The following is a 22,731-nucleotide window of genomic DNA, read 5'->3' as shown; positions in this document are numbered from 1 at the left end:
ATGCAATTCATCACATGCACATGGCAAGCACACTGGAAAGTCACCCACATTATGATTCAATCCCATAACAATTTGCTGACAGGGTCTCTTATACATCTACCTATATCATCACCACTCCCTTTATTGTTTTAAGATTTTTATTTTCCAATTTTATGCTGAAAATGTCACACATGCATAAAAGTATAACACAGCACAGTGGTATTGATGACAATGGAACTTATCGATACTGACATGACTCAACTTAGGTACACAATAGATAGAAAGAAAGGATACGAAACAGATTACAAGTACAATATATTGAGAGCTTGGTACTGGGGAAAGTTAACAAGATCTAACTAAGGACCCAAAATACTGTTCTAAGCTAAACAGTCTGGATAAAAATGTGATGGGACAGATTCAGAAGATCAACAGGCTTCTGAATCCCACCATCCTTGCTCTCGGCTCCAATGAACAGTGCCCAACTACCACCTCGAAAGGAAAGGTTTCTGAAGATTAGTACACAAAATACAGTGACATAAGCCTTATCTGAAGAATTGATTTGATGAAAATACATGATCTGTTTCAACTGGGTTATTTTCCAGAGCTTCTAAATCCAGGTGACAGCAGATAACTGGAACACAATTATAAGTAACACAGAAAAGGAAGTCACTGAGCTGACTCAAATAAAGTTTAACTGTCTTAACCTCTTGCAGAATTATAGCCCAGAATGACTACGAAGGAGCAAATCCGAAACATGAAGGAGATCTTGAACGGCTCTGAAGTCTCAAACTGTGTTAATATGTATGTTGAGTTGTCTCGCAAAGAGTCAATCATAAACTGAAGAATCGCAAGAGATCTTACAAGTTCACTGATGTATAACTGCACACAAAGGAAAAGTCAGTGTAATCAAGGAACAGGTAATCTTGTCCACCATTTCCAGATTTGAAAGTAAGTCAGGTATCTCAGGGTAACTGAAGAATGAGCCTCGAATGGGATATTATCACATATAAATGGGCAATTAGATCTCTCATCTTGGATCCTGTAATCTTTTGGGCCTTCGATTCCAAGTTTTTCCATAATCAGTTTTGGAGTGGGGGGGGGGGGGGGGGGGAGGAGGGGAGGACGAGGAGGAGGAAAATACCAAAGTTTTCCCTCAGGGAAAACTGCCTAATAAGTTCAGCAAAAAAATGGAAGTAGTGACAACAGTTCCTTCATGTCCATATGACAGGTCAGAAAATGAGACGGTGCAGTGTTTTGAACAATGGAATAGTCAAGAAAAATCCAGTCCACCATGCAGCAGATGTAGCATAGACAAAAAAATATAGTAACACAACTGACGTGCAAAATTTAAGCCGCAGCCAAGATTTCTTGGTGTGCCAAATAAAATGAATAATTTGACTGGAAATCAATGAAGGTGTTCTGAGGAATGTAAATTTGGACAATTGAAAAATGCAAAACAGAGAAGTGTGCATCTTTAAAACTTATTCTCCCTACCAATAAAATTGGAATGGCCGGCCATGTCTTTAAGCAATATAATCAGAGTGCTAAGGTAAGTAGGAGTTGCAAAATCTCGGGTGATCAGCCATTGAAAGGATCCAAAGAAACAGAAAAAAGATTCCTTCATGTTTCTGGGGAGCAAATGGAATCAGCACAAGTAGTTTTGTCTTGACATAATTGATTTTATATCCAAGCAAAGACTCACATGGTCTTTACCAGGCTATGATAAATAGAAGAGTAACTCAGGGGAGGGGGCTGGATGCATACATCCAGAAACTGCACAAACTGAATTATTTCTAACATTTGGACCCCTCTTGTATTACAGTTAGCTTCTAAGAGAAAGATTCTCTAACAACCGTAAATAAAAAGATGTGCACCTGTTGACAATGCGCCAAGAGCAATGAGCAGCGATTTAGGTAGAAGTAACCGAAAGTGAACTATTGAACAAAGTGCTTGCCAAAGCTCGCTCTTGAATACTCCCCTTAAAAAAAAATCCACTTATCCTGGTTAAAAAATGCAAAAGCAGTTTCATCCATCAACTGTGCACTGTAAATAATATTGAACAATGTGTGAACATTCTAAGCATATCTCCCACAGGTCGATCACAACCGGTATGAGGAAGTCAATTATTGACTGACAAAGCTTTCTGCTATTTTTGCACAAAGTTTAGAGTCACAATTTCAAAGCAGCTATAGAGTTATATGATGAACATTGATTCCAATTTTTTTTCCCCCATGGAAAGTATACCAAATTGCCTGATAGACACATGAAGATATAATCATTAGAACTTCCTTATCCTGATGTATATATCTAGAGTTAGCCACAGAGATGTGAAACAAGCATTTTAAAATGCAAGAATAGTCTATTGAATTGTCACAATCTTAAATCAGAAACACTCATAAGCTTATTGGTACTGGTCCTCCTTTGTGCCTGTGCTTTAGGCATTGATCTGCTGGTCAAGAGCAGCAGTGGAACAGATATTTTGAGTCGGGCAGACATCACAGATCTGTATTGCTACCCCTGGGCCTCTCACAGTTAATGTTGTCACTGAAGAGGCTCTCAGCTACAACAAAAAACAACTTTTTTTCACCATGTTCACATTGAAAGTACTTCCCTCTCTAGCTTGAGAACAAATCAATTTGGCTCAACAAGCCTGTCCCTTTCTCATTGATCAATTCTAGCAGTATGCTGAATGCTAACTTTGTGTTCACTTGGACCAATAAACTCATTGGCTGCTGCATCCCTGAGAATGGCTATATGTCCTTTTTACATAGATCAAGGAAAATGCAAAAGTATAATGGACCTGCCAATCAGTTCTGTAAACTAGATGTGATTTGGGCCTGTTCCTTAACAAATGAAAGCTTAACAAAAAGATCACTCAATCTGATCAAGCAAGTGAACCAAAAGGAGGGGGACATTCCCCAATCTTTATTCCCTTCAAAAACAGATCTAGTTTTTGGTTGAACCTATTTGTACAAACATCTATACTGAACTATTTTTTAAAAATACTTATTCATTACTTGTTATAGCAATTATTGAATGTTTCATATTTAAACACTGTTTCTCTTAAATTCTTAATATTTACTGATTATTGCATTTGACCTATCTATATTATCACACATCTACGTATGTTCCTGTCTGCACCACTTAACTTATGTTTTTGTGACACTTCTGATGTCAACTTTTTCCATTATAAAGGAAAGCAAATATGTGGACTCATCACTTTTTTTAATGTATGTTTTTAAAATGGTGACTGCATTACATCTGCACATCTTAGTCCAATTAATTCCCGCCTTCTAACCCCACTTCACATGAAGCCGACACTTGGTCTTGGCTCCCCATGTTCAATGCCAGGGGAGATCGAATAGTAACTTAACATATATAAGCATCAAAAAACACTCAGCGTTCCTATGGTAACTCAATTCCCTGTACTGACCAGCCTGTCAATACCAGTCAACTAACTGAAACATCATCTGTCTTTTGTGAATCATACAACAATGACGAGTTAAGCTATTTGCAACTCATTTAAACAGCCTCATAAATGGCGGCTGTGTAAAGAAAAGATGCTGGGACAAGGAGAAATTACGATACTGGGGTTTAAAACAGTACAAAGAGATTATACAATATTTTTTCCACCTTGACAATGCTCTTCCACCCACTGAAGATGACGACTCCCTTGCCAGGACGCCGTTCCACAGGCATCCAGTGCTTCACCAGAGTGGCCATTATTCAGCTGTGAGCTTCGGCAGTGTCAGCAAGCTATTCAGCTGCAGGGGTATCACAGACAAGCTTGATTGTGTCCTCACCCGATGTGCAAACATACATGGCCAGCGGAAATTGCTGGATAGCCAAGGGGTCAGTAAATCTAGTTGATTTTCCCCACCACTAAACCAAGGGCATTGACAGCAATTGTGACACCCCTACCAACTCCTCAGCTGAGATTCGCTAACTCAGCACTTCTTTATTCATGTAGCTGAGCCACACAACGAATAAAATCACTTGGACCATCCAGAGATCCTGATATAGACTGCATTTAATCACCAATGTTTTGCATGGGACTACCTAAAGGTTAACAGTCAGGGTCAACAGAAATCTGGGAAAATGTCAGCAAAGCCTTCAAGGGAGTTTTAATGAGAGCTGTAGTAAATCCACAGGGAATCTGCAGGATATTCTACCCATCTGCTCATCAATAAGAGCCCCATGAATACACGTTTTATTCTAATGGAAACAGGATTCTTTTAATAACAAAACTCAGAACTTTTAAGATGCATCTATTGGTTCATCCACCATCAAACAATGAAAATTTAAACTATCAGGAGGTGCACAGCAGGCAAATTAAGAACCAAGTCAAAATCACTGTCCAGTTTCAATCAATTTACAGTACTGATTAACAGATGGAACGTATAATTACATTTCAATTATTGATTGGTGTAGAGAGGATATATGGCTATTCTCAGTAATTTAACTTGGTTTATTGGTCCAGGTGAAATCAACAGCAATATTAAAAAGGGTAATGATGAGCCTATATAAAACTTTAATAAGTCCTCACTTAACAGCACTGTGTACGGTATCGGACTCTACACTATAGGAAGGATATCGAAGCTTTAGAGAGGGTACAACACAGATTCACTAGGATGCTGCCTAGTATGAGGAAATACAAATACGAAGAAAGATTTGAAAAGTTAGAATACAGGTTATGGGGCACTTTAATAGAAGTGTTTAAAATTATGAAAGGATGGGACAGGGTAGATAGAAGCAGACAGTTTCCAGTAGCTATGGGGTCAAGAATGAGAGGCCACAGTTACAAAATTCAATGCAAGAGATTTAGAACAGAAAGAAGAAACTTTTTTTTTTAAAAAGTTGTGACACTGTGGAATTCACTTCCAGGGTTAGTGGTTGAGGCAGAAACTATGTCAACATTCAAGATTAGATTGGATAGATGGATGAAGGCGGCTCGTGTAGAGACCAGTACAGACCAGTTGGGCCGAATAGTCCGTTTCTGTGCTGTAGCTTCAATGAAGGGATATGGGAAGGGAGTGCGTACATATTATTAGAATTATTTGCTTGCGTAGAGGGTAAATGCTGGCATGGACTGGTTGGACCGAATGGCTTGTTTCCGTGTTGTAACTTCTATGTCTATGGTGCTAGCTATTTATCAACTAGGATATAGAACAGCATGGTTAAGTTGGAGGGAAGGGGGTGAAGGCGAGGTTCCCCCCCCCCCACTTTCTCTCGAAGGTGGTGACCATGAGGTACAGTTCCATGGGCACCAGCAGCCACTCAGTACCTTTAGTCAACTGGCCATTCTTTGTTAGAACCAGATAATAAGTAATGATTGGCTATTTTGACTGAGGGCAAATCGCAGCACAATTCTATCTTTACCAGACAAACACACGTTTACTTTTCAGCAGTGCTCACTGGATGATTTTTGTTCATTCCTTTTTAATTATCTAAGTTAAGGGTTATATTTTTATTGTCTTAGTAAAATCTAATTCGTTTCAACTGAATCTATGGAACTATGCATTCGCACCACTCCAAGACCAGCAGAATAAAATGGATGTTGGGTGGAATTTTGTTGAAGTTTAGAAACAGTCAATTTAAGGGGCAACAGTGCACTGGACTCTTAATGCACTTCGCCAACAAGTGGTATAATGCAGCTTTCTACCTCAATTGCTCAATGAGCTACCAAGCTCAGCCGGATCATTCCAGGGAGATGTCATGGCACTTCTCCACTGGACAGAAATGCAAAATCAGACAGCCAACTGGAACTGATCTCAGGCACCTCCTAACACCCAGTCACAAATCAACATGGTTAAGTTCTGGGAAAAAAGATCATCAAAAATAGGAGGGGAAAAAAAATTAAAATGCAAGTCATCCATTGAAATTATGAGGAATAACAATCTATAAAACTCAATGTTGATAGATACAACAGAGTTACTGGAATAGTCCCAGCAAATTAAATGTTGCCAAAGGCTTTCAAGCTGGGCATGTTTTTCAAACAAGGAAGGATCTAATTGTTCAGCTGCAATCCACTTTGAATATATGTTTCCCCACTCCAATGACCTTTTGGCTTTCCAGTCCTAAGAAAATGGCTTTCAGAAGACGAAGCAGATCACATAGCTTCAATTTCCACTTCCTGTTTCCAATTAGAGGATTATCGAAAAAAATATATAATAATTATCAATCTCGATGGTTCTAGCACTCTGAAAACTTCCAAAACTTCCAAGCTGTCTATCTTCACACAGCTGTAGAGCTGAACTTCTTTAGTTCTACACTAGAATTGAGGATCTAAAGCAGTCAGATAAGTCCCCTATTCAAACATCAGATCGCACAGGTGGTGTCACCCCAAAATCCAGGGCAAACATTGTTCCTCCATTTTATTGTTATTAACAGGAGATACATTATAAGCAGCCACCTCATACCTTACTCAGTGAGTTTTCACATCTGCAGCAATTTTTCACCTCATATTTCATTAAACTTTTATTACAATATGATTTCTTGTTCACAAATTATAGCATTCCACTGCATTAGGTCCTACTCACCCACCACTCCATTCTCAGGCTTGCACTGGCTCCCTGTCCTACATAGCACTAAATTTAAAATCTTCACCCTCAACCCTCTCAAATGCCTTGCCTCCACCCCATCTCGACAACTCCCTCCAGTCTTATATCCTGTCTAGTTCTCTGACATTGGCCTTCTGTGTATTCCTCCCCCACCCCAACTGGTTTATTGTTATTAACAGGTTCAAGCAAGCTTGCAGTCATCCATCCTAATCTCTCCCAACATTGCTCAGCCGCCATTCTCTTATCTACTTGTGAAGCGCATCTGAATTTTTACATAAATGCAATCTGTTGCCACTGATTGCCACAAAAGAACAAAGGGAAAAATCGGAAGTATTTTTCTACACAGGTTATTAGGACATGGAATCCTTTACTACAAGTGGTTATTAAAGCAGATTGTAAACAATTTTACAACACCAAGTTATAGTCCAACGATTTTATTTTTAATCCCACAAGCTTTCGGGGGCTTTCCCCTTCCTCAGGCGGTGTGGAGAAAGCATCATTTAAAAGGGAATTGGACAAGTAGGATCATAGAATGGTTATAGTACGGAAGGCGGCCATTCGGCCCGTTGAGTCCGTGTCGGCTCGCTACATGAACAATCAAGCTAGTCCCACTCCCCCGTAGCTCCGCAAATTTTTTCCCTTCAGGTGCTTATCCAATTCCCTTTTGAAAGCCATGATTGAATCTGCTTTCACCACCCCCTCAGGCAATGCATTCCAGTTTTTCCTCATGTCACCTTTGGTTCTTTTGCCAATCACCTTAAATCTATATCCTCTGGTTCTTGACCCTTCCACCAATGGGAACAGTTTCTCTCTACCTACTCTGTCTAGACCCTTCATGATTTTTAACACGTCTATCAAATCTCCTCTCAAACTTCTCTGCTCTGAGGAGAACAACCCCAGCTTCCCCAGTCTATTTACGTGACTGAAGTCCCTCATCCCTGGAGCTATTCTGGTAAATCTTTTCTGCACCCTCTCCAAGGCCTTCACTTGCTTCCGAAAGTACAGTGCCCAGAACTGGACAGTTATGGCCGAACCAGTGTTTTATAAAGGTTCATCATAACTTCCTTTGTATTTGAAAGTATTGAAAGGGAATATAAAAGGATAGGAGAAAAGGCAAGGCAATGGGATTAAAGCAGATAAATCCAGGTGAAGAACTATAATTGGCACAGGCATGGTGAACCAAACAGCCTCCTTCTGTGCTACAAGTTCAGAGTACTGAATTTGCAACATGAATAATTTATTCATAATATCAGCCGTGGCTCAGTGGTAGTACGCTCACCTGAGTCAGAAGATGGTGGGTTCAAGTCCCGCTCTAGAGACTCGAGCACATAAACCAATTTTTTTCAATGTTCTCTGCATCAATAATTGAATATCTCTTCATGATTTACATAGGTTTTACACTGCAAACAATCGATTACCCAAGCTTGCAACCAAGTGAGTTTTCTTATCATAAATTGCATGTATAAGACTGCATAATTGCATCAAAATATGCACATGAAAATAGGCAGCACAGAGGGAGTTCTGCACTGTCAAACCAAGGCCTCGTCTGCCCTCTCAGGTGGACGTAAAAGATCCCATGGCACTATTCCGAAGAGGAGCAGGGGAGTTCTCCAGGTGTCCTGGCCAACATTTATCCCTCAACCAACATCACTAAAGTGGATCATCTGTTCATTATCTCATGGCTGTGTGTGGGATCTTGCTGTAAGCGAACTGGCTGCCATGCTTCCCTACATTACAAGAGACTTCAAAAGTATTTTGTTTTGAGTTGTCCCGAGGTTGTGAAAGGCACTATATAAATGTAAGTTCACGCTTTCAAGCATCAACAAGACACAAGCACCAACACATCCAAAATGAGGGAGAGAAAAAAAGGATTAAAGGCACACAAAGCAAGAGACATCCACACCTTCCATCCAGATAAAGACACTCAGGAATGAGCAATAAAGAAAGTGAGAAACAGCAAGAATAAGTCACACAGCAACAGAGTCTGAGAACAATCAATACCCACTGACGCAAGACAGAACTGTTCATTTTGGATATGAAAGAGTGGTAGATCATTGGGAAGCTGTTATTTGAAATCTATGAATTCAGATATAGAATCTTCAATTAACATTCATGGAAAAAAGCTCTAGCTCCTTTGTTCAGCATCACTTGAGTGCATTATATTGATTCTTCCCAAAGGTGAAACAGAAATTGTTGCTGCTTTTCTTCGACAATGTACAGTAATCAATTTTAACTGCCACTGTGTTAGTGCAAGGAAATTATTCCTGAAATATATTCCTTACTGGTGCAAACAAAGGGTTTTTTTTTGGTCTGTTGCATCTAAGGTACTGTGCATGAGTGTCAACAATTTAAATGGACTCAAGTATTCAAAACACTCCAATACATTTCTTAGAAAAGGTACAATTCACTATTAAATTGAGATTAAAAGCATCCAAGACAAGGCTGTTATAATTTGGTAGACTAGTGGCTACTAACCTAAAAGTTCATGTTATAGTTAGTACAATCTGCATATTACAGGTGGTTACATTATAACCTAGAGTGAAAATTGTAATCACTCAGTATTGTGGCACGATTTACAGCTCACAACAATGTATTCACAGGCCTGTTGTTTCTTACAATTTAATATACAAAAGATATTTACATCATTTTTTAAAATCTTTCCTTTTATCCTATTTCAGTATTCCATACGGTGTCCATTCAATTGTTGGGGTGGAGCACTAAGATATAGACGTTTACACCGTTAATATTGCTGCACAATCACTCAACAGGAGTCACACTAAATGGATTGCACTATATCTCAATTTCTACTTATCCTCCCCAGTGACAGGAATGCTTTGAGTCATCCAGCAGTCCAATCAAGAATCTATGATTCAATTTAAACCAGGACCGCTAAATGAGAATTCAACGTTTTACCATTAAAGCTACTGATCACGTGAACAAGATATCGCCGTACACTGATTTTCACCTTAATTTTACTCAAAAGGAAAGTGATGTCAGTGGATTTTTGGGAAGAAACAAAGCAGATAATGTACAAACAGTTTAATTTCTACGTTCCTTCTGCACACCATCTACAGTAATAAAGAACAGCGTCACTAATGGCACATCATCTTCATGATATTCTGGTAAACCCAAAGGCTAAAGTACAATTACAACATTAAATTACAATAATTGCTATAATTAAAGCCAATCATCAGGGCTTCCTACCCCAGCATTATAATATTAACATCTTTCAAAACACAGGCATATCAACCAGATTTATCAATAGGTCTAAACCTTACAAACCTCTACAAAAATATCTCAAGAACTAGAATACAAGGGGGTAGAAGTTATGCTGCAGCTGTACGTAGCCCTGGTTAGACCACAGCTGGAGTACTGTGTTCAGTTCTGGGCACCTTAGGAAGGATATATTGGCCTTGGAGGGAGTGCAGTATAGATTTACTAGAATGATACCTGGACTCCAAGGGTTAAATTACAAGAAGAGATTACACAGACTAGAGTTGGATTCCCTGGAATTTAGAAGATTAAGGGTTGATTTGATAGAAGTTTTCAAGATATTAAAGGGAACTAATAGGGTAGATCGAGATAATAGGGTACTTCCGCTGACTGGGGAGTCTAGGACTAAGGGACATAGCCTAAAAATTAGAGCCAGGACTTTCAGGCATGAAGTTAGGAAACACTTCTACACACAAAAGGTGGAAGAAGTTGGGAACTCTCTTCCACAAATGGCAGTTGATGCAAGCTCAATTGTTAATTTTAAACCTGACATTGATAATATCTTTTGGTTATCAAAAATCTAAATGATATGTGGCTACAGCGAGTACATGGAGTTAGGTAACAGATCAGCCATGATCTCATCGAATGGCGGAACAGGCTCGAGAAGCTAAATGGCCTTCTCCTGTTTCTATGTACAGGCTATTCTTAGCCTGAGTCCCATTTTTGCAATAGGAAAAAGGCTAAAGAACATTTACAAATTTATCAAATTGTCTTAATCTCAGTATCAGCTTGGTTTGTTTGGTAGCATTCTTGCCCAAGTCAGAAGGTCATAGCCCCATTACAGACTTAAGCATATAACCCAAGCTGACACTCCAGTGCAGTAATTGAGGGAGTGCTCTTTGCTCCGAATGGCATGGCAAGGCTCTCAATACATCTATACATATGGATAAAAAAATACAAATATACTCTCTGCGTAGACCACGACGTCAATTTTCTTAATTATGAAATCTTCTCCAGTAGTGCGCTCCGAGATCAGCGCAGGCCACGTGTGCATGCAAAGACTGTGAGAATGGAAGCCCGCCCACAAGCAGGCAAGTAATACTCATTTAAAGTGACATTCCCTGTTAGTCTAAATAAAAATTTAACATAATAGCATACATTATAAATCATTTCCTTGCCTTTTTATAATGTTCTGAAAGAGAAATTAAAAGTTTTAAAACATTTTTAAAAATTTAAAATATTAAAATAGGAATAATTAGACATTCCACACTTTTAAAATTTAAATTTTTTGTTGTTTTGCAATTATAAGTCTCCGCGCTTTTAAAAAGTAGTGCAGGGTTGGTATTTTCAAGCGTACCTTCTCGTGGCATAAGTATCTTCATTGCAGCTGGGCAAATTTACGATTGTTTGGTGACTGTGTTTAATTGTATTGATTGTGGCATGGTTGGCCCTTTAATTCGGGACTGTCAAACCAATCTGAGCAAGTTCGCAATTTCCGGGTTTTAATGCGCATTGGCAACATTGCTCCGATGGATTCGACAGCAGTTGGGATGGACACCGTTATGGAGCGGTGTCCAAGGTAAGTAAGTTCTGCGCCAACAAACCTAGGCCCCAAATGCCTTCTCAAGTGCACATAAAAAATCCCATAGCACTAACTGGAAGAGCACTGAGTTCTCCCGGTACTGGTTACTAAACCTCCCTCAACCAATGCCACCCAAAAAAGATTCTTCACTCAAGGATAACGAGGGAGAAAATTGAAAAGTAGAGTAAACTAGCAAGAAATATAAAAACAGATTGTAAGAGCTTCTACAGAAGAGATTAGCAAAAGTAAACGTGGGTCCCTTAGGGGCAGAGACAGGAAAAATTATAATGGTGAATAAGGAAATGGCAGAGATGTTAAACAAATATTTTATACCTGTCTTCACAGTAGAAGACACAAAAAATATACCTGAAATAGTGGGGAGCCGAGAGTCCAATGAGAGTGCGGAACTTAAAGTAATTAAGATTGGTAAAGAAAAAATACTGGAAAAATTAATGGGACTAAAAATCCCCTGGATCTGATGGCTTACATCCTAGGGTTTAAAAGAGGTGGCTGCAGAGACAGTGGAGGCATTGGTTTTGATCTTCTAGAATTCCCTAGATTCTAGAATGGTCCTTGTGGATTGGGAAGTAGCAAATGTAACCCTGCTATTCAAGAAAGGAGGGAGAGAGAAAACAGGGAACTATTGGCCAACTAGTCTGACATAATTAATAGGGAAAATGCTAGAATCTATTATTAAGAGCACTTAGAAAATCATAATATGATAAGGCAGAGTCAATATGATTTTATGAAAGAGAAATCGTGTTTGACAAATCTGAGAAGTTTTTTTAAGAGGGTGTAAGAACATAAGAAATAGGAGCAGGAGTAGGCCATACAGCCCCTCGAGCCTGCTCCGCTATTCAATAAGATCACGGCTGATCGTCAACATCAACTTCACTTTCCTGCCCGATCCCCGTATCCCTTGATTCCCCTAGAGTCCAAAAATCTATCGATCTCAGCCTTGAATATACTCAATGACTCAGCATCCACAGCCCTCAGATAGAGAATGCCAAAGATTCACAACCTTCTGAATGATGAAATTCCTCCTCATCTCAGTCTTAAATGGCCAATTCCATATTCTAAGACTACGCCCCCTAGTTCTAGACTCTCCAACCAGGGGAAACAACCTCTCAGCATCTACCTTGTCAAGCCCCCTCAGAATCTTATATGTTTCAATGCGATCACCTCTCATTCTTCTAAACTCCAGATAGTAGAGGCTCATTCTACTGAACCTCTCATCATAGAACAACCCTCTCAGCCCAGGAATGAATCCAGTGAACCTTTGTTGCACCGCCTCTAAGGCAAGTGTATCCTTCCTTAGATAAAGGAGACCAAAACTGTATGCAGTACTCAAGGTGAGGTCTCACCAAAGCCCTGTACAATAATAAGACTTCCTTACTCTTGTACTCCAACCCCCTTGCAATAAAGGCCAACATGCCATTTGCTTTCCTAGCAGGGAAGTTAAGGGGGAAATCAGTGGATGTAGTATACTTGGATTTTCAAAAGGCATTCGATAAGGTGCCACACAAGAGGTTGTTGCACAAGATTAGGGCTCGTGGGATTTTTTTAAAATTCATTCATGGAATGTGCGCTTCGCTGGCAAGGCCAGCATTTATTGCCCATCACTAATTGCCCGAGAAGGTGGTGGTGAGCCGCCTTCTTGAACCACTGCAGTCCACGTGGTGAAGGTTCTCCTACAGTGCTGTTAGGTAGGGAGTTCCAGAATTTTGACCCAGCAACGATGAAGGAACAACCGATATATTTCAAAGTCAGGACGGTGTGTGACTTGGAGGGGAACGTGCAGGTGGTAGTATTCCCATGCCCCTGCTGCTCTTGTCCTAGGTGGTAAAGGTAGTGGGTTTGGGAGGTGCTGTCGAAGAAGCCTTGGCGAGTTGCAGCAATGCATCTTGTAGCTGGTACACACTGCAGCCAGAGTGCACCGGTGGTGGATTGGGGGTAATATATTAGCATGGATTGAAGATTGGTTAATGGACAGAAAACAGAGTGTAGGAATAAACAGGTCATTTCAGGTTGGCAGGCTGTAACTAGTGGGATGCCTCAAGGATCAGTGCTTGGGCCTCAGCTATTTACAATCTATATTAATGACTTAGATGAAAGAACCAAGTGTAACGTATTCAAGTTTGCTGACAATACAAAGCTAGGTGGGAAAGTAAGCTATGAGGAGGACAAGAGTCTGAAAAGTCTAGACAGGTTAAGTGAGTGGGCAAGTAGGTGGCAAATGGAGTACAATGTGCGGAAATGTGAAATTATCCACTTTGGTAGGAAGAATAGAAAAGGGGAATTTTTTTTTTAAAAAGGTGAGACACTAAGAAAGGTTGGTATTCAGAGGGATTTGGGTGCCAATGTACACGAATCACAGAAAGTTAACATGAAGATACAACAAAGAATTAGGAAGGCAAATGATATGTTCGCCTTTATTGCAAGGGGGTTGGAGTATAAGAGTAAGGAGAACTTGCTGAAATTATATAGGGCTCTGGTGAGACCTCACCTGGAGTACTGTGTACAGTTTTGGTCTCCTTACCTAATGAAGGGTATACTTACCGGGGGGGGGGGGGGGGGGGGTGCAACGAAGGTTCACTAGATTGATTCCTGGGATGAGAGATTGAGTAAAGTGGTCCTATATTCTCTGGAGTTAGAAGAATGAGAGGTGATAAGAACATAAGAAATAGGAGCAGGAGTAGGCCAATCGGCCCCTCGAGCCTGCTCCGCCATTCAATAAGATCATGGCTGATCTGATCCTAACCTCAAATCTAAATTCATGTCCAATTTCCTGCCCACTCCCCGTAACCCCTAATTCCCTTTACTTCTAGGAAACTGTCTATTTCTGTTTAAATTCATTTAATGATGTAGCTTCCACAGCTTCCTGGGGCAGCAAATTCCACAGACCTACTACCCTCTGAGTGAAGAAGTTTCTCCTCATCTCAGTTTTGAAAGAGCAGCCCCTTATTCTAAGATTATGCCCCCTAGTTCTAGTTTCACCCATCCTTGGGAACATCCTTACCGCATCCACCCGATCAAGCCCCTTCACAATCTTATATGTTTCAATAAGATCGCCTCTCATTCTTCTGAACTCCAATGAGTAGAGTCCCAATCTACTCAACCTCTCCTCATACGTCCACCCCCTCATCCCCTACTCCTGCTCCTGCTCCTATTTCTTATGTATAAAATTCTTAGAGGGCTTGACAGGGTAGATGCTGAGAGGCTGTTTCCCTGGCTGGAGAGTCTAGAACTAGGGGGCATAGTCTCAGGATAAGGGGTCAGTCATTTAGGACTGAGATGAGGAGGAATTTCTTCACTCAGTGTTGTGAACCTTTGGAATTCTCTACCCCAGTGGGCTGTGGATGCTCAGTCAATGAGTATATTCAAGATTGAGATCAATAGATTTTTGGACTCCAGGGGAATGAAGGAATATGGGGATCGGGCAGGGAAGTGTAGTTGAGGTAGAAGATCAGCCATGATCTTATTGAATGGCGATCAGACTTGAGGGGCCAGATGGCCTACTCCTGCTCCTATCTATATTCTTATGATTCATTTGCTAACAAAGCACTATCGGGTCCTGCTCTCCTTTGCCAAAACTGCTTACTATACCAGGATCATCCTGGAATGCAAAGATAACCACTGACTCCTCTTCACTATAAACCCCTCTCCCCTGCCTCCTCCACCCTCACTTCCAACAAGTGCAAGTAGCTCATGGACTTCTTAGTCACTAAGATTGAAACTATCCGGTCAGCTGCCTCTGGTGCTTGCCTCCCTCCCTTCCCCTAGCCCACCAAGCCAAACTTCCCCTATGGTTCCCCCTGCCCCAGCCCTGAACTCGCACCTTTCTCGAGTTTCTCTCCTCATGCTCATCTTGACCGTGAAATCCACCTCCTGCTCCCTCGACCCTCACCCCACCATCCAACTTCCCTCTCTAGCCCCCACGTTAGCTGATGATGTTACTCTACTCAGATACTGTCCCCTTCCCGTTCAAATCTGCTGTCATCACCCCCTCAAAAAAAAAACACCCTTGACCCCTCTGTCCTTGCAAACTACCACTCCCATCTCTCACCTTTCCTCTCCCAAGTCCTTGAATGTGCTGTCACCTCCCAAATCTGTGCCCATCTTTCCCACAACTCCATGTTTGAACCCCTGCACAGTACTGAAACAGCCCTTATGAAAGTCACAAATGACAACTACATGACCGTGGTAAACTAGCCCCCTCCTCATCCTTCTCGACCTGTCTGTAGCCTTTGACATGGTTGACCACACCACCCTCCTCCAACACCTCTCCTCAGTCATCCAGCTGGGTGGGACTGCACTGGCCTGATTCCATTCTTATCTATCCAGTCATGTCCTTGGCCCCCTCCTATTTCTCATCTACATGCTGCCCCTAGACATCATCTGAAAACATGTCGGGTTCCACATGTACACTGACGACACCCTGCTCTACCTCACCACCACCTCTCTCGTTCCCTCTACTATCTCTGATTTGTCACACTTCTTGTCCAGCATCCAATACTGGATGAGCAGAAATTTCCTCCAACTAAATATTGGGAGGACCAAAGCCATTGTCCTTGGTCCCCACCACAAACTCCGTTCCCTAGCCACCAACTCCATCCCTCTGCCTGGCCACTGTCTGAGGCTGAACCAGGCCGTTCACAACCGTGGCATCCTATTTGACCCTGAGATGAGCTTCCAACCACATACCCACTCCATCACCAAGACCGCCTACTTCCACCTCCGTAACATTGCCCGTCTCCACCCCTGCCTCAGCTTATCTGATACGGAAACCATCATCTATGCCTTTGTTGCTTCTAGACCTGACTATTCCAATGCTCTTCTGGCCGGCCTCCCATCTTCCACCTGCCATAAACTTGAACTCATCCAAAACTCTGCTGCCCATATCCTAACTCTGCTGCCCGTATTCTAACGGGTGAAGTCCCGTTCACCCATCACCCAAGCTCGCTGACCTACATTGGCTCCCAGTCCAGCAATGCCTCGATTTTAAAATTCTCATCCCTGTTTTCAAATCCCTCCATGACCTCACCCCTCTATCTCTAACCTCGTACAGCCCACAACCCTCCAAGATCTCTGCGTTCTTCCAATTCTTGCCTCTTGCGCATCCGATTTTAATCGCTCCACCATTGGCAGCTGTGCCTTCAGCTGCCTAGGTCCTAAGCCCTGGAATTCCCTCCCTAAACCTCTCCACTTCTCTACACCTCTCTCCTCCTTTACGACACTCCTTAAAACCTACCGCTTTGACCAAGCTTTTGGTCACCTATCCTAACATCTCCTTATGTGGCTCGGTGTCTTCTGTGAAGCACCTTGGGACATTTTACTACATTTAAGGCACTATATAAATGCAAGTTGTTGTTGTTGCTGCTGTTTGAGAGACCTTGTTTTTTGTAAATTTGCTGCTGCATTTGTTTACATAAGTGACTGCAATTCAAAAGTAATCCATCAATTATAAAATTGTTTTCAGAAGTCCTGAGACTGTGATCATACAAATACTAGTTCTTTCTTTAATATACATTGTATTCCATCTATGGGGGGTAGGGGGAGCAAAATAAAACCACACAAAGGGGCTTCAATTTCACCAAAGACTGTGTGACACATTTTTTTACGTTAATCAGTTAATGTAACCAAACCACATAATTCCAGTTGTGCAAGTGTTTTGAAAAGGATGCGGACCACTCTAAAGTAAATATAATCAATTGGAGGAGGGCCATTTACAATGGGATGAACACAGATCTAGCCTGGGTAAATTGGAATCAAAGATCGGCAGGCAAAACTGTAATTGAACAGTGGGCGGCCTTTAAGGAGGAGATGGTTTGCATACAGTCTAGGCACTTTCCCACAAGGCATAAAGGTAGGGCAAGTAAAGTCAGAGCTCCCTGGATGACAAAAGAGAGAATAAGATGAAATGGAAAAAAGGGGTGTATGACAGATGTCAGGTCGATAACACAAGTGAGAACCAGGCAGAATATAGAAAGTTCAGAGGGGAAGTGAAAAAGGAAATAAAAGGGGCAAAGAGAGAGTAGGAGAACAGACTGGCGGCCAACATAAAAGGGAATCCAAAAGGTTTCTACAGGCATTTAAACAGTAAACGGGTAGTAAGAGGAGGGGTGGGGCCGCTTAGGGACCATAATTGAGATCTACTCATGGAGGCAGAGGGGATGGCCATGGTACTAAATGAGTACTTTGCATCTGTCTTTACCAAGGAAGAAAATGCTGCCAAAGTCTCAGTAAAGAAAGATATAGTTGACATACTGGATGGCTAAAAATTGATAAAGAGGTACTAGAAAGGCTAGCTGTATTTATTCCCCCAGTATCCCATCCGGATCGGATAAGGGTGGAAATTGCGGAGGTTCTAGCCATAATCTTCCAAACATCCTTAGATACGAGGGGTGGTGCCAGAGGACTGGAGAATTGCAAATGTTACACCCTTGTTCAAAAAAACGGTGTAAGGATAAGCCCAGCAACTATAGGCCGGTCAGTTTAACTTCAATGATGGGGAAACTTTTAGAAACAATAATCCGGAACAGAATTAACAGTCACTTGGACGAGGGTGGATTGATTAAGGAAAGCCAGCATGGATTTGTTAAAGGCAAATCATGTTTAACTAACCTGATAGAGTTTTTTGATGAGATAACAGAGGGTAGATGTGGGCAATGCAGTTGAGGTGGTGTATATAGATTTTTAAAAGGCTTTTGATAAAGTACCGCATGGTAGGCTTATCATCAAGATTGCGGCCCATTGAATAAAGGGAGCAGTACCAACATGGATACAGAATTGGCTAAGGGACAGGAAACAGAGTGGTGGTGAAGGGTTGTTTTTCAGACTGGAGGGAGATGTATGGTGGTGTTCCCCAGGGGTCAGTGCTGGGACCACTGCTTTTCTTGATGTAAATTAATGACTTGGATGTACAGGGCACAATTTCAAAATTTGCAGATGACACAAAACTTGGAAGGGTAGTAAACAGTAAGGAGGATAGTGATAGACTTCAAGAGGATATAGATGGGCTGGACATGTGGCAGATGAAATTTAACGCAGAAAAATGCAAAGTGATACATTTCGCTAGGAAGAACGAGGAGGGGCAATATAAACAAGAGCACAATTCTAAAAGGGGTATAGGAACAGAGAGATCTGGGGGTATAGGTGCACAAATCGTTGAAGGTGGCAGTGCAGGTTGAGAAAGTGGTTAAAAAAGCATAGAGACAGAGTACAAAAGTATGTAAGTTATGATGAACCTTTATAAAATACTGGTTCAGCCACAACTGGAGTATTGTGTCCAGTTTAGGAAAGATGTGAAGGCCTTAGAGAGGGTGCAGAAGAGATTTACTAGAATGATTCCAGGGATGAGGAGCTTTAGTTACGTGGAGAAAACTGGAGAAGCTGGGGTTCTCCTTGGAACAGAAAAGGTTGCAAAGAGATTTGATAGAGGTATTCAAAATCATGAAGGGTCTAGACAGAGTAGATAGAGAGAAATTGATCCCATTGGCAGAAGGATTGAGAACCAGAGGACATAGATTTAAGGTGATTGGCAAAAGAACCAAAGGTGACATGAGGAAAATCTTTTTTCTTTTTACACAGCGAGTGGTTAGGATCTGGAATGCACTGCCCGAGGGGGTGGTGGAGGCAGATTCAATCATGGCCTTCAAAAGGAAACTGGATAAGTACTAGCTGGATTGCTCTTGCATAGAGCCGGCACGGACTCGATGGGCCAAATGGCCTCCTTCTGTGTTGCAACCTTTCCATGATTCTATAACCCTGTGTAATATTCATTCCTTGCTGTTTGATGGATTTCGTATTAGTTCCATCCTCGGCAATAAGGATAATACTTGACAAGCATATTTAACCAATGGCCGTACAACTAGCATGAGAGGTCCACTTTACAGAGACTAATGTTCATAACTTCTCAGATAGTAGCACTAAAAGCTCTTTTGATGCATGTCCCTCAAATATAAAAGAAAGTGGGTCATCTCCTTTAAAATTAACATACTCTTATCTTTTGGGATTGATTTCCACATCACTGGAGAAGACTTGCTCTTTACTACCTCACATATCAGCTTGAAATCTACTCCAGTTAGGACAGCAAGAGTTTTATACTTTGTAGTGGTAACTGTCTATGAACCTGAAGGTTACTGATCAGTGTCAGTAAAAATATGGTCCATGTTTAATTTCTGGAGAGCTACTGTCACTGGTACCTAAACATTCTGACAATTGCTCACCTACTTTAACTTGCCTGGAAGATCTTTTACCTTCCAGGCGTTAAAATACTCACCATCCTTAACAGATTAATTACAACAGTACACCATGTTTAGAATAAAATTGTGACTAAATGGCCATGGCGGTCACAAAAGCCTTGGTGGGGGGGTTCATGAAACAGGTGGTCAAAGTCACATTCCAAGTTCGCAATCAGTTCATGTTGGCCATGATTAAAATAGATGCTATGAAAAATTAGCCTACAGTTCTAAGATGCATGCAAAACTAGAAAACCACTAACTAATTGAACCAGACACCTAGTGCAGGAACTCAAATCTTGATCTTGACCCACACTGTCACTACCTTTGCTTATTACCTTCAGAGACAACTACCTGATTTCTGTTCAAATACAAATCAGTACCAACATTCACCAGTATTTCCTGGGAACAAATGACTATTTTGGAGCTGCTGACTTATCCAACCATTGCATATTTTCAAACCTCAAAAACCTGTTACTGAAAACTCTATTTTTTTTTTGCACACGTACTTAATGCCATGAAAATGAGCAAGTACCCAGGTCCCAAATAAGTTATAAAAATTCAAAGCTGCATCCATTTTAAACATCCAAGCTCAAATCACACATTCCTGCCCTTGATCCGTCTCCTCCGAGCACAGAAAAGGCACACAAACAAGACAATTACATACTTATTCACGACCCCAACAGAAATCTCACCAGTACTCTGTTGGATACCCTAGTCAGGAACCTCAAAAGAAGTCTTGCCAGAAGCCTATCACTTACCTAGTCAGGAGCACTACATAAATCTCACCAACTACCATTCCATTTGTGGATTTCATCCAATTTATTATCTACTATTGATTATTCTGGACAGATCTTAGCAAAGGACAATGGCAGTCCAGAAAAACAATTGGATTAGTTTTTAAAATAAAAATTCACTCAATCTACGGTACCTACATTCTTACTGTCCTGGAAAATGGCAGTCAAAGTATTAGCTTGCAAAAGCCAGGGTGGATTAGCTCAAAATAACTTTCTGAAGACCCCAGTAGAAAGTTAACAAACCACTATGAATTAATTCAAGATGCATGCAAACATGCACCATTTTTCTAAATTTATACACCTATAATTATCCATGACTATCAGTCAGATTATACCACATACACTTGAAGCTTATTTTTGTATTGTGAATTAAAAACACCCAATAAACATTGAAAAAAGTATTTTCACTTACATCCAAAACAGTACATAAATTTCATAGACAACAAAAAAGTGTTTTAAAATTAAGCTGTCTTGACATGAAGCACGTTCAACTCAACTCCATATTGAATTAAATTTTCAGTAACTATCATTGCATTCTGTTCAACAGGTTAATGTGTTAACTGGGCATCATACTGCACAAAAATATAACATCTTATGTTGCATTATCTCCTAAATACATAAACCCAATGTTTTTAAAAGCCATGAGGGAGTGCTATACCTAACCACTTAGCACAGAATACAAATAAGCATAACGAATGTCATTTTGAAAATACAATAATCCAAATAAATCCCTTTTATTTTAAAAGTAATCAAGACATTGAATACACACATTACTGAGGCATGAACAGAATACACCATGAGACAATAATATTGCAGTGGAATTGCATTTTTGCGGCATCTTCACTTGTGCCAATGGCAGCTCTATCGTCGTTCCTTATTTCACAGATCCATTCTAGGAACATCTCGTCCTGTCAGGACCAAATGGCTCCCCCACCCCCCAACAACAAAATAAATCAAAGGCTGCGGCTGTTTCACTTCCAATTACTTCTAAACAAATGCAACGCTTCAAGGTCAAATGTATTTTACATGATCGCAAACTGAAGCAAGCCTCCTTCCAAATATTTGGAAGAGGAGAGTAGATTGCTCGGTCCCGCAAATCATTTTGCCAAAACCAAAAAGGAACAGGAAGGCCTTGCAAATAATGCACTGCAAATAATGGCCATCGTAATTTCCAAACGGAGGCGAGAGGGGGGTTTCAGTAAAAAGCAGATCCACGCTGAGTGACTACACAGTGTGTCAATCAGAACATGGGACAACAGGCCTGATGAAATTATAATCAGGGAGAGGTTGAGTGGGAGTGCTTCATTTAATTGTGTTATTCTTGGATCTGGTCAGCTGTATATGTGTGTGTGTATATATATATATATATATAAAAACACGGTGCTAGTGTATATATATATATGAATGTTTATATTTAAAAGATTATGTGCATGATTCAGCAGGTTGTGGTTTTAAAAACCCTGGAAAAAATGAGCAGGCCAGGCTTATTCCCATGAAGCCTTCCTCCAGGGAAAGTAACATTTAACCCCAAATAAACATAAATCAGTCGAAACTCTAAATAAAAACGCCCCTCGGGCAACACTCAGAAACTAAAAGCAAAATCAGCCAGAGAGAAATATACACACAAGCAGCACCTTTGTCTGCCCCCCTCACTCCATTTTAATATATTGACCACACTTGATCAGGACATTTTCTCTCTCCTGTTAGGTAGTTAAAGGCTCATTAAACCCCCCCCCCCCTGTGTCAGTAACTAAAAACAATGGCAGAGGGCCCGCGGCTTCAATAAAGAACCTTACCTGTGAAATAGCTCGACACCACCACCATCATCATCATCATCATCATCATCATCACCGCCATCGACACCATCATCACCCCACCTCACAGGGTTAATCACCCGGCCCGCCGCCCCGCGCTTTCCCTTCACGTTAAAACCGGCGCGGACTTTTCTTCCGTCCTTGTTTCATCTCCTAACGAGGGGTGTGGGTGGGTGAAAGGGGGAAAGAAAAACACCTCAAAATAATAAATAAAACAAATTCCTCCTCAGTCAGGACCAGGACCAGGCGGCGGCGGCTCCAGCTCCTCCCCCTCCCTCTCCTTCCATTACTGCAGCAACCTCTTACGTCGCACTGTACCATCGCAACCGGCCCAGGCAACTCAAGCCCACAAACCCCTGTCCCGCCCACTTTCTCCGCTTCGACTCCTACCATTGGACGGCGCCCTTCGCCTTGAGGCGGGGCGACGCCTGCACGCTCGCCCGCTCCTCCCTATGATTGGCGCACAGCGACGCCCATCACCTGTCGTCACAGTACTGCCGCATGCAGCTTAGGTTGATTGGAAAATCCTTTATCTCCCCCCCCCCC

At 41.3% G+C, this 22,731-nt stretch overlaps 1 protein-coding gene across 2 annotated transcripts in view; it reads right to left on the bottom strand.

Moving 5' to 3' along the window:
• The window catches only part of ttbk2a (tau tubulin kinase 2a), a 224,498-nt gene extending 202,012 nt beyond the window's left edge, over positions 1-22,486 (bottom strand). For both annotated transcript variants that reach the window (XM_067991120.1, XM_067991121.1), the window contains exon 1: positions 22,168-22,486. The gene's annotated coding sequence lies outside the window, so the exon portion shown is untranslated. The remainder of the gene's footprint in view (positions 1-22,167) is intronic.
• Between the last annotated feature and the right edge of the window lie 245 nt (positions 22,487-22,731).

This window comes from Heptranchias perlo, chromosome 10 (genome assembly GCF_035084215.1).
Source record: "Heptranchias perlo isolate sHepPer1 chromosome 10, sHepPer1.hap1, whole genome shotgun sequence".
Lineage (NCBI taxonomy): Eukaryota > Metazoa > Chordata > Chondrichthyes > Hexanchiformes > Hexanchidae > Heptranchias > Heptranchias perlo.
The sequence above is the reverse complement of the archived record's forward strand: the minus strand, read 5'-3'. Positions and strand labels throughout refer to the sequence as shown.